At 37.7% G+C, this 13,311-nt stretch overlaps 1 protein-coding gene across 6 annotated transcripts in view; it reads right to left on the reverse strand.

The window, feature by feature from the left end:
* Positions 1–13,311, reverse strand: part of gas2 (growth arrest-specific protein 2) — an 84,092-nt gene that overhangs the window by 48,252 nt on the left and 22,529 nt on the right. The window contains exon 1 of one of the 6 annotated variants that reach the window (XM_028181119.2): positions 5,582–5,766. The exons of 4 other annotated variants lie outside the window; for them this stretch is intronic. The gene's annotated coding sequence lies outside the window, so the exon portion shown is untranslated. Of the gene's footprint in view, positions 1–5,581; positions 5,767–13,311 lie in introns of those variants that run through there. One more of the 6 variants, XM_028181116.2, reaches the window with a different exon arrangement.

Consider the following 13,311-nt stretch of genomic DNA (forward strand, 5'->3'; position numbering starts at 1 on the left):
ATAAATCTTATCTTATGTACATCTTATCTCATCTTATGTATTAATGTTACCATTACAATTAAAATCTGCACCACGCCTGCGTTTCAGACCTACTCAGCTTGACCACTAAAAGTTAGCGCATACTTTGTTAAAGTAATTTAAATTTACCGCATTTCTCAAGCATCATTAAAACCACAGACGCAGTCACGGGCAATCGAAATTGAAAGAAAATCGATTATTCGTAAAACAATTAGTGATTACAAGGAGGTCAGACTGAACCGATTCCGAGCGACCTCGTTCTATCAATATTTCGACACCTCGCTTATATTATATCGACACAAACTGAAATCGATTATAGATCCCTTCGATACTATTTCATTAAACGCGTGTTCTGTTTCTTACTTTTTTCATGACTTCAACGACAGGCGGTCATATTACCCGCTTAATGATAGTTTTACGACTGAACGCAGACCTTCATGTATGCTGTACTGGACTCAACTCGGGTGAATGGCCACATTTCAACGTTTTCTACTCTCTTATTGCAATCACATGATCCAGTTCGAGTTATTTTTATTATGACTTCAATGAATTATTTCAGTCACATCTTCAGTATGTGAAGTGTTATGAATCCCCAGGTGATGGGTTATACGAGCGACAAAAAAGACCAGGGAACCACTAACTAAACTGGTTATTTCTGGACTCCCCAATAATTGAAACAGTCGGGCGACGGTATTAAGGTTGCAGTTTATGTACTGCGCATGTTTAGAATCAAATGGGTTTATGTTGGTAGGAATTAAACAAAAAAAAATTAAGAGTGGAACAACCTTCCAACATCAGAGATGCAGTACTGGATTATGACAACTAACCGCCTCCCCGGACAATTTTAAACAATGATATTCTTACTATAGATAGTGGACTTCGTAGATCGTAATGACGACTACACCGCGGTGACGTGGGCGGCTCCTGCACCGCACTAATTGTTTATGGACCTTTTGCTCTTGCATCATACAAGTGTAGTCTGACACCAAATTACTCAAATGTGGAATGTTCCATTGACAAAACATGTACGGCGCAAATGAAATTCACTAGATGAATTACAGCGAGTCACATTAACATACACTTTGAAAAACAACTTCACAACGTAACGGAAAAGAAGATTCTTGGTAATAAACTAAAATTGCCGGATTCAAACATACCTAATGGTGACTGGGCGTCTTGTGAACCCAAGCCCACGTAAGGTATCACTATCCCGCCTTTTTCTACAGCGAAGCAGTTATGCTTTTCGCTTTGAAGAGTGGAGGCTGCGCCGTAAGGTTGCACATATGCACACTATAAGACTATAAGGACCCGAAAAAACACAGGAATTTTGATATTGTAATTGTTTATGCAAAATTATTGTACTAATTGCTGCCGGCATTAAGATCCACGTACAATTGTCATAATTACTGCGAGTATCACGAGCTGTTGGGGTCAAATCATGAATCGTTTTTAGCGCACGTCGTCGATTCCAAAACAAAATGTCCAGTGGCACACACACACACGTCCTACATCATGTACCGCCGTGTACCGGGCATATTTAAGAAGCGATAATGTTGAAACAAAAAGCCCTTACAAAGACGTTATTGTTCACCAACAACACGTAACGGGGCGGTGCCGATTGATGCCGACGAAACAATACCAACGGCTGATCATTATAAAACGCATTGCCTGTATCGACTCGGTGTGTCGCTGTAAGAGAGAATTGAAAATCATCTTGATGCCTTGATACTGAATGGTGAAATCAACATTTTTTGATACGTCCTTTTTATTTTTTTAAATGATATTTGTCAAACCATTATATTTTATGTGTAACTCAAAAAACTAGTCAGAGCTTAGGATTGAACTAGATTTAGGATTGAACTGGAAAGTATTCCGAAACATTTTAAAACTGTCCAGTACGTAACATGTAAAACTTTTCGTAGTTCTAAAAATAGGCCTCAAATATTGTACTAGAGTATTAGCAACGTACTGCAGTAAAAGTATGGTGTTTTGATTTATTTAATATCGCTCGGTCTTAGCACCTCTTCAATAATATTGATTAATAATATACCTAGTCTGTTATGTTCACTATGGATGACTGGTCGTTTCGAGACCTCCTTATTCAACAGTACTACTAAATACAATCCTTAAATTAATTTTAAAACAAACTCTCAGTATTTTCCGATATCTCGATACAATCGTTAACAGTTCGGTAGGCAGCGGCTTGGCTCTGCTCCTGGCATTGCTGAAGTCCATGGGCGACGGTAACCACTTACCATCAGGAGGGCCGTACGCTGCCTATAAAGCCAATAACAAAAAAAAGTTCCTGGAAACGTGAGATAATACTTACATATTATAAGATTTCTTAGTTTTATATGTTTGTATTAGAGCTTAATGTATGCACAGCCGAGTTCATAGCGTACACTGATCATAAGCGGTCACCGGTTCCGAACTTACTGGTGGTAGGTCCTCTTGTGAGTCCGCACGGGTGGGTACCACAAGCCTATTTCTGCCGTGAAGCAGTAATGCGTTTCGGTTTGAAGGGTGGGGCAGCCGTTGTAACTATACTTGAGACCCTAGAACCTATATCTCAAGGTGGGTTGCGCATTTACGTCGTAGATGTTTATAGGCTCCAGCAACCACTTAACACCAGGTGGGTTGTGAGCTGGTCCACCCATCTAAACAATAAAAAAAAAAAATATGACGCTCGCCGTTCGCCTTCGTTCTATCAATGATAGAAGTCGCGATTAATAGAAGACCAATTAGAACTAATTATCCTAAGGACGGTAACCCATTACAAGTTGCATCATTAAACATTAAAAGCGTATTTTTAAATTTTATTATTTCCTTATTATTATGTCATAAATTCTGAAGTAATAGACGTCAATTCCGAGCCTGAAAATAGTCACTACGACGTGTGAGAGTCTTATACTAGAGACGGATGATACAGGATTAATAGCGATTTAATGAATCCTTAAATATCAACCTCAATAAAGGAGAAGAAAGGCGCATAAAGGGAATATCTAGTGATAATTATCAAAATCAACCCTACACAAACAATAGCGCAGAAATTAAAGTAAAAAAAATAGAAGTAAACAAAGAAAGTGAAATATATCTCGCGCTTATCTAGGCGCGCACGTCACGGTGTAGAGCTACTGATAGCGCTTATCGGAGACGTTGAGAAAACCGTTTTCCTTTCCTATAAGTATGCGATAACATGTAACCTTGATCTCCGCTGTACCGCAGCGTGCGCAGAGAACTGATTTTTTTATTGCTTAGATGGAGGGACGAGCCCACGGCCCACGTGCTGTTAAATGGGCACCACCTTATGCCACGGCCCGTTTTGTTACATGAATCCCCAAAGAACAATGGCAATTTTTTACCTGAATGTTTTAAAAGGCGTCTAAGATTAAGACATAAATGAAACTTCATCATTTTATTTGCTAGTTTTTTATACGATGTTAGATTTACGTGGCAAAGCCACAAAAAAATGTTAATTTAATAAGCTTTTAATTCGATTTTTGTGTACTTCCGGTTTAATACATTTGTAAAGGATGGCATTTATACTATTGGCACAAAAAAGCAATATTTTTTGATAATTAATAATATTCAGTATTTAAAATGAAAATAATAATATTAATTATCCTTTGTTACAATTAGTACTTAATTAAATAACTAAATATGTAATAGTAATGGCAGCACTGCAGATGAAATGATTTTTACAGTATGACAACTGACATAATGCGCATCACTGTGCCCGTCCATAAGGCTCGTGAGTGGAAGAGAGAGGGAAATACTCGCTTCACCGCTCCGATTTTTTATGACCCAAACGTCCCAAACTGCATGGACAAAATAATTCTACTAGGTATAGTAAATTAGCTTTGCAAGCCTTCGTTTGTCGCAAATATGTGACTAATTCGTTCAAAAGGTTAAAAGTACCTATCTCTGACACACATTTTTACACATTTACAAAGAAGAAAGAACACACTATATAATATGTATATGTACCTAGGTAGCTCTGCAATTGCTAAGGGTACCTACTCGAGTACTATTAGAGGTGTATCCTTGGTTCATCTATGATAATGAAACTAAAAATGTTATTTAAACATATCGTTTACTTATTTTTTCAATTTGTTATAGTCCGTGCCTACAAAAATCAGAGACATCTCTTATTGATAGATAACCTCAAATTATAAAGTAAACACGTTGATATCTTTTTTTTGTGACTTTCTAATACCAAAAATATTTCTGATTAAGCTTAAGCTATGTTATTCCTATCGTTTTAGTATTTTTTTGTTTCAAGACGCCTCAAATAGATATCAGGTAAAATGTTGTATAGAAAGCTGCCATTGTTCTTTCAGTTTTACAGTAAAGCGGTTGCCCCACCCAACGGTTTTGAAGTCTGCGTGGCTTAAAGGATAGAACGTCCGGTACATACGTATCTAGCGATGCACCGGTGTTCGATTCCCGCTGAAATACGTACTTAACAAATGTTCACGATTGACTTCCACGATGAAGGAATAAATAACATCGTGTAATAAAAATCAAACCCGCAACATGTGCTCTGCACTAAACATTTCACTCTCCCCCTTTGCCTTTTCATGAGTTCTGTCTCATGCGAGGCTTGGACGTTGGTTGTTAAGCGACAGGAGGATTTAGTCGGTTCGACTCTGACATACCCCGCCCGCCATCCCCAGTGGAGGGTGGCAGTCCGGCGATTTCCCAATGACCAAAAAAAAAAAGCTGCCCGCGGGATTGCTCGATACGAGTACGGCACGGCCTCTTATCCTTTAGTTCAAGATGACTTCACAAGATGTTCTTTTTATTACCTGACAGCTGCGATATGCGACGATATTAAAGACAACACAACCCCTATATGCCTACACTGTCTGATTGTGTTGCGGGATCCAATACTAATTAGCTTTCTCTCGAGTTACCTTTACTTTACCACCAGGAGATGAGATGATAGGCTCGTTGATAGGATAAATAAATAAAAATGTATATAAACATAGGATTTCAGACAGAAGGTATCTACAGAGTCGCGTACCCACCCGCCTTCCAAGGTATGGATCAAACTGTTATTATTAAGATCCCCTAACCTAGAAGCTTTTGAGTCTCTTTTTTATTTACACATAACTTTTCTTTCCAAAAATGTTATGTTTTATATTAAATAAATAAGATTCCCAGTTTCTTTGGAGAAGTCGGGAATCATACACGGATATCGGGCGCGGTCGCATCTTGCTTCTTCATCATCGAAACATTTAGTTATTTGTGAGAAATAATACAAGTTACTTATTTAAGTATAATCCTGGAGTATAACTGCACTTGCATTATGTACACACGAGTGAGAAACACGAGAGAGAAAATAAACTTGTATCCTAATTAGTTCATCAAATAATACTAACATAATATCTTAGTCTCAGTGTCATCAGTCGAAACGCTAATTTAAGAACAAGTGATCTTATTAGATTAAAATACAATAACAAACCTAGAATCCCTTACATAGAACATTACCGAAAAAAGCATCAAACGCGTGTCAGACAACAGATACACAGTTTTACGCAAAATAATAAATTAAACTTACCATAAATATGTTCCATGAATACTATTATCAGCACTGATTTATTGATTCAGATAATAATTAAACTTCACCAACCACGAAATATTAAATTTGCTTTAGTTGACGACGCGCACTCCGGGCGATCGTTCAGCCGCGACTGGCCCAGACTCCAGACCGTCGGCCCGTCGGCAACGTGCCCAAGCGAACAATAAGCTGGCTGTAGCATCGACGTAATATTCGTAAGCTTTAGACTCGGAGCTTATATAAAAAGCTGCCAATCGAATTTTGCAAATCAAAATAATAATAATAACTACTTTGGTTTTTTTCTCATAAAAGAGCAAAATATGAAGTCCAAACTTGAAAGAAGTTTTACTCACTGTTACGTTGAATGCGTTTTTTTTAATTGGTGACGGCAGAAATAAGGCTTAAGAATTTAAATGAAACTATCACTACAATAATTACAGTAGAATAAGACACACTTTAATATACCCTGAGAACAAATTACTAATTTGTTGTTATGTAAAATATCTAAATAAACTATCTCCCGTGACGAAGAGACAACAAGCAGAAGAAAAATAATTATGTTCAATGCTGAACGGTATTACCGCTAGTCATACTGATCACCTCATTAATGTAACTGGTGACACACACGGTTTCTATTCCCGGTAAGGAATCAATATCTCTATTAAATACTAGCGGCCCGCCCCGGCTCCGCTTGGGTCTTTTTCAACGATATCTGACGTTGTTTTATTTTTTTAAATAAAAGAACACTTATTGCGGCATAACTACAATCGTTAGACATTTATGCTGTCGCGACACTTTTTGTAAATAATAATGTGTTCTACAAAGTCGTAGTACATTATTTTATTCTATCATCAATCGTTTTCGCAGGGCACGCGATGTAAAGAATATTTTCGGTAATTTTTTTACACCTTGGGTTGCATTATCGGAGTTTTAGTAAAGATCACTAATTTTTTTCAAAAAAGATTATAGCTTATGTCACTCGGGAATAGTGTAGCTTCCAAACAGTGAAGTAATTATTCAAATCGGTTCAGTAGTTTCGGAGCCTATTCAATACAAACAAACAAACAAATCTTTCCTCTTTATAATATTAGTATAGAGGTCTGTCGTCCGAGATTTGGGCGTTCTTATTATTATCATGCATGCTGCGGTATACATAAGTTAGAATCACATAAGATTCTCTCCTAGGCGTAGCTACTACCTGACAGCAATTAATTCATACTGTTGGTCAACAATAGAAGAAAATTCCTTAAAGTTATACTACCTCAATACCAGTATTAGAGACTGGACGGTATTATGCATAAGGTCAAGTTCAGATTTTGAGGCCAAATTGCTCGGGATTCGTTCTGCATTTAAATAGTACAATGAGCTTACTAATGCTACCATTTACTATCATATAATTTCAAACTATATATCATTAAAGTGCAACTGATTTAATTTTCACATAAGTAAACAAGATTTATTTTTTCTAACTAATCGGTGGTAACCTAAGAACCTGTACCAACTGTAGGTACTGGTAGGTAAGCTGACGGGATCAATTTGAGAAAATTTGCAAACTAGCAAAAACATTGCTCCACAGAATTTACTACCGGATCGGAATTGCGACCCACTGAGAAGATCCGGTCGCTCGTGTCAATGGGCTAATTCGCACGCCGAACTGTATATCGTAATAGACGAAATCGACGAAGGCGGCGACCGGTGCTTGAAGAGTCTAAAAGCTCCGTAAACAAGATAATCAGGATGCATAGTAGCGAACGGTTTCCAACTGGAATTTTGTTTGAACTACTATTGATAATAGATCCTGGATGACTTTATTGGTGGGCGGTGGCATCCGTGTTATATTTGTGGAATCTCCGGCCATGGAAAACCATAATTTTAACATTATTTCAGCAACACATAGTAAAAAATTTATGAATGTCTCACTACCGCATACATCATGCACAGCATCTGCAACCCATGTGAATCAATCTCTCGCCTCGCACTCCCACCAATTCGAAGGCTCTAAAGTTAGACAGAGATGTAATATCCGCAGTACGAGCTCCCTCACCCCCGAAATTCAAAGAGAAGATATGATGAATTTATTCCTAAATTTGGACAATCAATAATACTTATCAGAAAACGAAAACTTTCAAATTAAAATTAACTTGTTTTGTTATTTATTAAGTATTATCTACAAATATTATGAAGCAATGAATGTTTGTCCTCTAGGCGTTCTTAAGCCATTTATTCGTGAGTGAGGGAGTTTATGGTACAATGTACGTACGATAGATGGCACGCTAGTAGTTCCAACAAAGTCGATGTTTTTAGCAGTGGAGCATCACCAGAATTTACATGTTTATTATAATTAGCACAACAGCTAAAATAAGATGGAAGATAGTGCAGATGCGACATCTCATCAAAATCCACTTCGCACAATTGAATAAGTGGTCCAAGCTAACAACGGGCATCTAATTGATATTTGTTTTTGACAATGTTAATGTCCATTTAAACTTGTTCGTCTACCTCCTTAGTGTAATTACCATCATCAGCTACTAAATAGTTGTAATAGTTTAGAAACACACTTTGTGAATAATAGTCGTTAACATGTAATGAGCGAAAACGATATGAGTTTACTAGAGCTTAGGTTTGCCGCACACGGGCCACTAGCCACATCCACAATCGACGCCACTTGAAGCCAGAAGGGGCTACAAAAGAAGCTGACGCGCGCGACAGCCACTTGTGTTCCATGTTGCAGTCGGTGGCCGCTACTTTTTTAACGCGTGCTTGCTTGGTGGTAGGACCTCTTGTAAGTCTATACGGGTAGGTACCACCACCCCAACTACCTTCTGCCGTGAAGCAGCAATGCGTTTCGGTTTGAAGGGTGGGGCAGCCGTTGTAACTATACTGAGATCTTAGAACTATATCTCAAGATGGGTGCCGCATTTACGTTGTGCATGTCTATGGGCTCCAGTGGCCACTTAACACCAGGTGGGCTGTGAGCTCGTCCAAACCATCTAAGCAAAAAAAAAAGTATCATAATGGACTCCACCAAAAAATGAAGGGAGAGAGGGGGTGTATAGTCGCGCGAGTGGCTTGTGTCCGCGTTTTGTGGCCGAGCCGACCACTAGAGGCGAGCAGTGGCGATTGTGGCGTGTAGAGACCACCGACGTATACACACAGTGTGCGGCGAGTCCATGCGAAGTGTATAGAAACAACAGGACACAGGTCGATGGCTGCGTTTTGTGGTTCTGGCTGGTGGCCCGTGTGCGCCGACACTTAGTGTTGATACAGCATACTGCGAGCTCTCGTCGGTGAGTACCGCCTTGTCGGTTCTGTTCTTAAGCAGTCGTGCATCCTGGTCTGAAGAGTGGACAGCCACAGTATAAGAGAAAATTCGATTAGATGTCGCTTGGTGGGTGGCGGCATTTACATCGTGATGTAGGCTGTAGGAACCACATAACGACAAATATATATAGCGTGTTCGGAACGCGCCCGTAAAAAGTTTAATTGCAAAGAAACAATTGTCATATTATGTATTTCTATAAGTTTTTCTTTTATTTTGTCTGTGGTTGTCAATAAACTGTCAGCTACGAGATGCGCTTCTTAATTTTTTTATTGCAAAATCTTCCTCCTCACAAACCCAAAATATAAGCAAGAAACTGTCCGCTACATACATGGCGCAATTAAGAGTTTAGTTATATAACAAGATATATATTTTTTCAGACAATTATAAATATCTTCTAACAATAAACAAACTTATCTATCTATTACCCAGAGATCAAAGGTCATCGTTTAATACCGTACTTTAAATAACTTTATTGGTTTTTGTTTAAACATTTGACTTGGGTAACAGATAACGACCCTTTTAAGTTTTAAGGGCCACCGAAATGCTCTCACGTTATGTAACATGTCTTTTGTAAAACACATGTCTAAAATATTCTACTCTCTTACTAATACTTTCATATACTCTTAATAGGCAGTTGTTTCATCCAATGCTCTGAGGTATTGTTTGAGATAATCCCATCATCTCGTTTTTACCACCGCACCGCCCGCCACCGAAGTAGAGTTCATTCATACTACCTAGAACCACTGCGTTCTTCCACAGTGCGCTTCCAGAGATCTTTTTTGCAACGTACCATCCGGCTTTAGAATGAGCTCCCCTCCACGGTTTTTCCCGAGCGTTCTTCTTCAAACCAGGCTTTTGTGGAGAGTACTTAACAGCAGGCAGCGGCTTGGCTCTGTCCGTGGCATTGCTGAAGTCCATGGGCGACGGTAACCACTCACCATCAGGTGGGCCATAAGCTCGTCTGCCTGCTAGGGTAAAAAAATAATCAAAATGTAGTTTTAAGCTTTCAGAATAAATAATATGGCACAAAAAATGGTCCCACTAGTGATAACTGCTCTGCAAAACTAATTGTTATTGGTAGGTATAATAAGTAATATAACTGGAGCAGTTTAGTGTGGCAATTGAAACTAAGACTTAGGTCGTCTGTGGGTACAATAAATCATACATTTGACCCCGGCAAGGAGCAGGGTAGCAGCAATTAAAGAAACATGACTAGCGCACTGAAACTTAAAACATTGTGATGTGGCTGATGTCATACTCATTTACAAAGTTTACTTCTTCAATCAACAGTGCTTTAGGCTCTGACCTCAATACTTACTATGTATTAATTAGGTACATATAAGAAAATACAATCAATCTTTGTCTTACTAAAGAGTTTGAAGGCCACTTTAGTAAGCTACTTCTTTATTGTTTGTTTAAAAATGTGTACTGTTACAATTGCTCAGAATTGCTTACGAATTGGTTTGATATATAGTCAAAGTAGCAATTGAATTGGGATAAGGGTGTATAGGATCCGGCGAACGAGATAAAAGAAGATGACGTGTAATACGCGAGTTACCAAAGAGCAACAGATAAACCCCGACATACAAACTAAAGGGTTTTTCAGATTTTTTTTCGTTATTGAATTAACTACTCGATACTGCCATATGATCCGGACTTTTTTTGGCTACAGAAATGCAAAACCAGTATGGCTACAACACCTTTTTCCAGCAAGATGGAGCCACTTCTCATGTTACAAATGGCTCATTAGCTGCTCTTCAAGATTTATTCCCTGGAAGAGAAATAAGTCGCCGAGGAGACATCAACTGGCCACCGAGGAGCCCTGATTTAACGCCTGCTTATTTTTCTTATGGGACTACCTAAAAAGTCAAGTTTACAATCCATTGCCATCCAACCCGAATACTTTGAAGCAAATAATCACAGAAGAAATCAACTCTTATTCCAAGAGCGATGCTCCAGCGAGTGATTGAAAAGTTTAGCTCCAGGTTAAATGTGTGTGAGCAAGTGAATGGTGCGCATTTGCAAACGGTTGTTTTCCATAAATAAACTTCAAGAACTACTTTTTAATTTAACAATAAATGAAACGAGTTTTAATAAATTTATTTATTTATTTATTTATAACTTCTTATACTAGAAAGTATAAAGGCGGACTTAATGCCATAGGCATTCTCTAACAGTCTACCTTAGGGGAGTGCAGAGATGAAGCTTGGTAGGTGTAGTGTGAAGGGGATATTACTTAAACATATATTATGTGTATATATAACATACATAATACATAGTACTTAAATAAATACATATACATAAATATATAGATATATATAAATATATACATATAAAAACATATATAAACAAATATTATCAATTAGATGACTCTGCTAACTCTCTGAGAAACAGTTCTCGAACCTTCGTCTTAAACGCTTCACGTGTAGTGGCCGACCTTATTTTGAGTGGGAGCGCATTCCATAGAAGAATAGACTGAATTGTGAATGAAGAATGTAAAAAGTCAGAACTATGTGGAGGACAGCGAAGAAGAAGATTGTGAGATGAACGAAGATTTCGGCTGTGGTCAGACCCTAAGTATTGAAAGGAATTAGTTAAATAAGCAGGTGGATTTGGGGAGTGCAACAAAGAGTAAAGAGTACTGAGAGCACGCAAGCTACGGCGTTGACGAATGGGGAGCCATTTGAGTTGGGAGCGATAAGAAGATACGTGATCGTATTTCCGAAGATTATAAATAAATCGAATATTGTTGTTTAAAGAATAAATATTGTTGTTTTTTATTTCACAGCTAAAAACGAAAAACATTCTGAGACACCCGTTAGTTCTTTCAAAGTATTGAAAGGACTAATTAACATGAATATAGTATAATTAAGTACAAAGACGACATTATCAAATGGACACATTAAAATTTCATAGTACTATGTACTCAATCTCTTTTTAGATTAAAATAGCAAGGTAATACAAGTATGCTCGCCATGTCTAGACAAGCGTGTAAGCGGTATTGTAAATATGCCGCAATATTGTCCTGGCCACCCCTCTCTGCGACGTTTTTACGACTATTTCATGGGAATAACAAACCATAGGACACAATAACCCGTTTCTGTCGTACATACCTACACAAAATTAACAAACACGAAAGAGAAAAAAATACTTCCTATATTTCATACATGATAACAGAAGTTACCAGGAATCCATGTTTGAAAGAAAGTAATTCTTTGATCTTGTGCGTTTAACGTGCTGACTGATGTTTGGTGCAACGTTTGACCTAAAATGGATGTTTTGAATTCCGTCTTGTTTCTAATTTGGTCTGTTTATATTTTTTTAATATCACGTCATGTGCATGCATGTAGTCGCTTTTATAAATATCGTCGTAATATCAACTATAAATGATCATAAGCTTGTACGTGCTTTAAAATAATTATTAGAAACGGGGAAAGTACGTTCGCTTGTTCATCCTTTACGTACAGATTTAGATTTATTTTTATAACTTAGTATCATTTGAAATTTAAAAGTACTAGGTTAGCATAAAACGAGGGAGTAATAACTACGTACATTCCAGTGATGAGTGCACACGGACTTCTATTTTCCTATAGTCAGGTTCTTATTTGTAAGTACAGCTGTTTAATAAATACGCTCTTGACATAAAAAAATTATAAAGGCAAAGTATATGAAACAATGGCTGTAGAGGAATAAATTATAATTACGGTTGCTTTCATGCCAACTAGCGAAGGCTGAAAAACAAGGGGCCGGCTCAGCTGTGCAATCGTATGACTTCACTGAAGGCACATGTTTCACTCTGCTCCGGAATACATATTGTAATTACATTAACAAATAAACAACAAATGTTTTTGAATTATTAATTGAGGAGCATGACCTCGGTGACGACGTAAAAATGTTGTGTCGGTATTTTAAAAATAAATATTTATATAAGTGTTTAAGTCGAGTGACGCGCTACATTATCGAACATTTTAAATCTTTGTTTGATATATGTATTTATTATTTATTTATAAGCTGAAGAGTTTGTTTGTTTAAATGCGCTAATCTCAGGAACTACTGGTCCCATGGTTAGATAGCCCATTTATTGAGGAAGGCTATATAACATCAGGCTAAGACCAATACAAGCGGAGCACCAATAAAGAATGTATCAAAATCCGGTTTTTTCCCTTTTGAGAGCCTCCGCTGCTTGCGCTGCAGAAACGGTTAAAATTTCGCTAAAATAATGTATGACAGAATTGTTCCCCTTTAAAAGATCTAAAAAAGTCCGCGACAGCATATATCTATACGTTAAGGTTGGCTCACTATAATGTTTTTTTTGCTAACCAAATCTGTTCTAAAATAAAGCATTATTGGCAACTATTCCACGCGGACGAAGTCGCGGGCAAAAGCTAGTGTATTTATATATTGTGGT

The sequence above is a fragment of the Bombyx mandarina genome, chromosome A1, assembly GCF_030267445.1.
Source record: "Bombyx mandarina strain Sakado chromosome A1, ASM3026744v2".
NCBI lineage: Eukaryota > Metazoa > Arthropoda > Insecta > Lepidoptera > Bombycidae > Bombyx > Bombyx mandarina.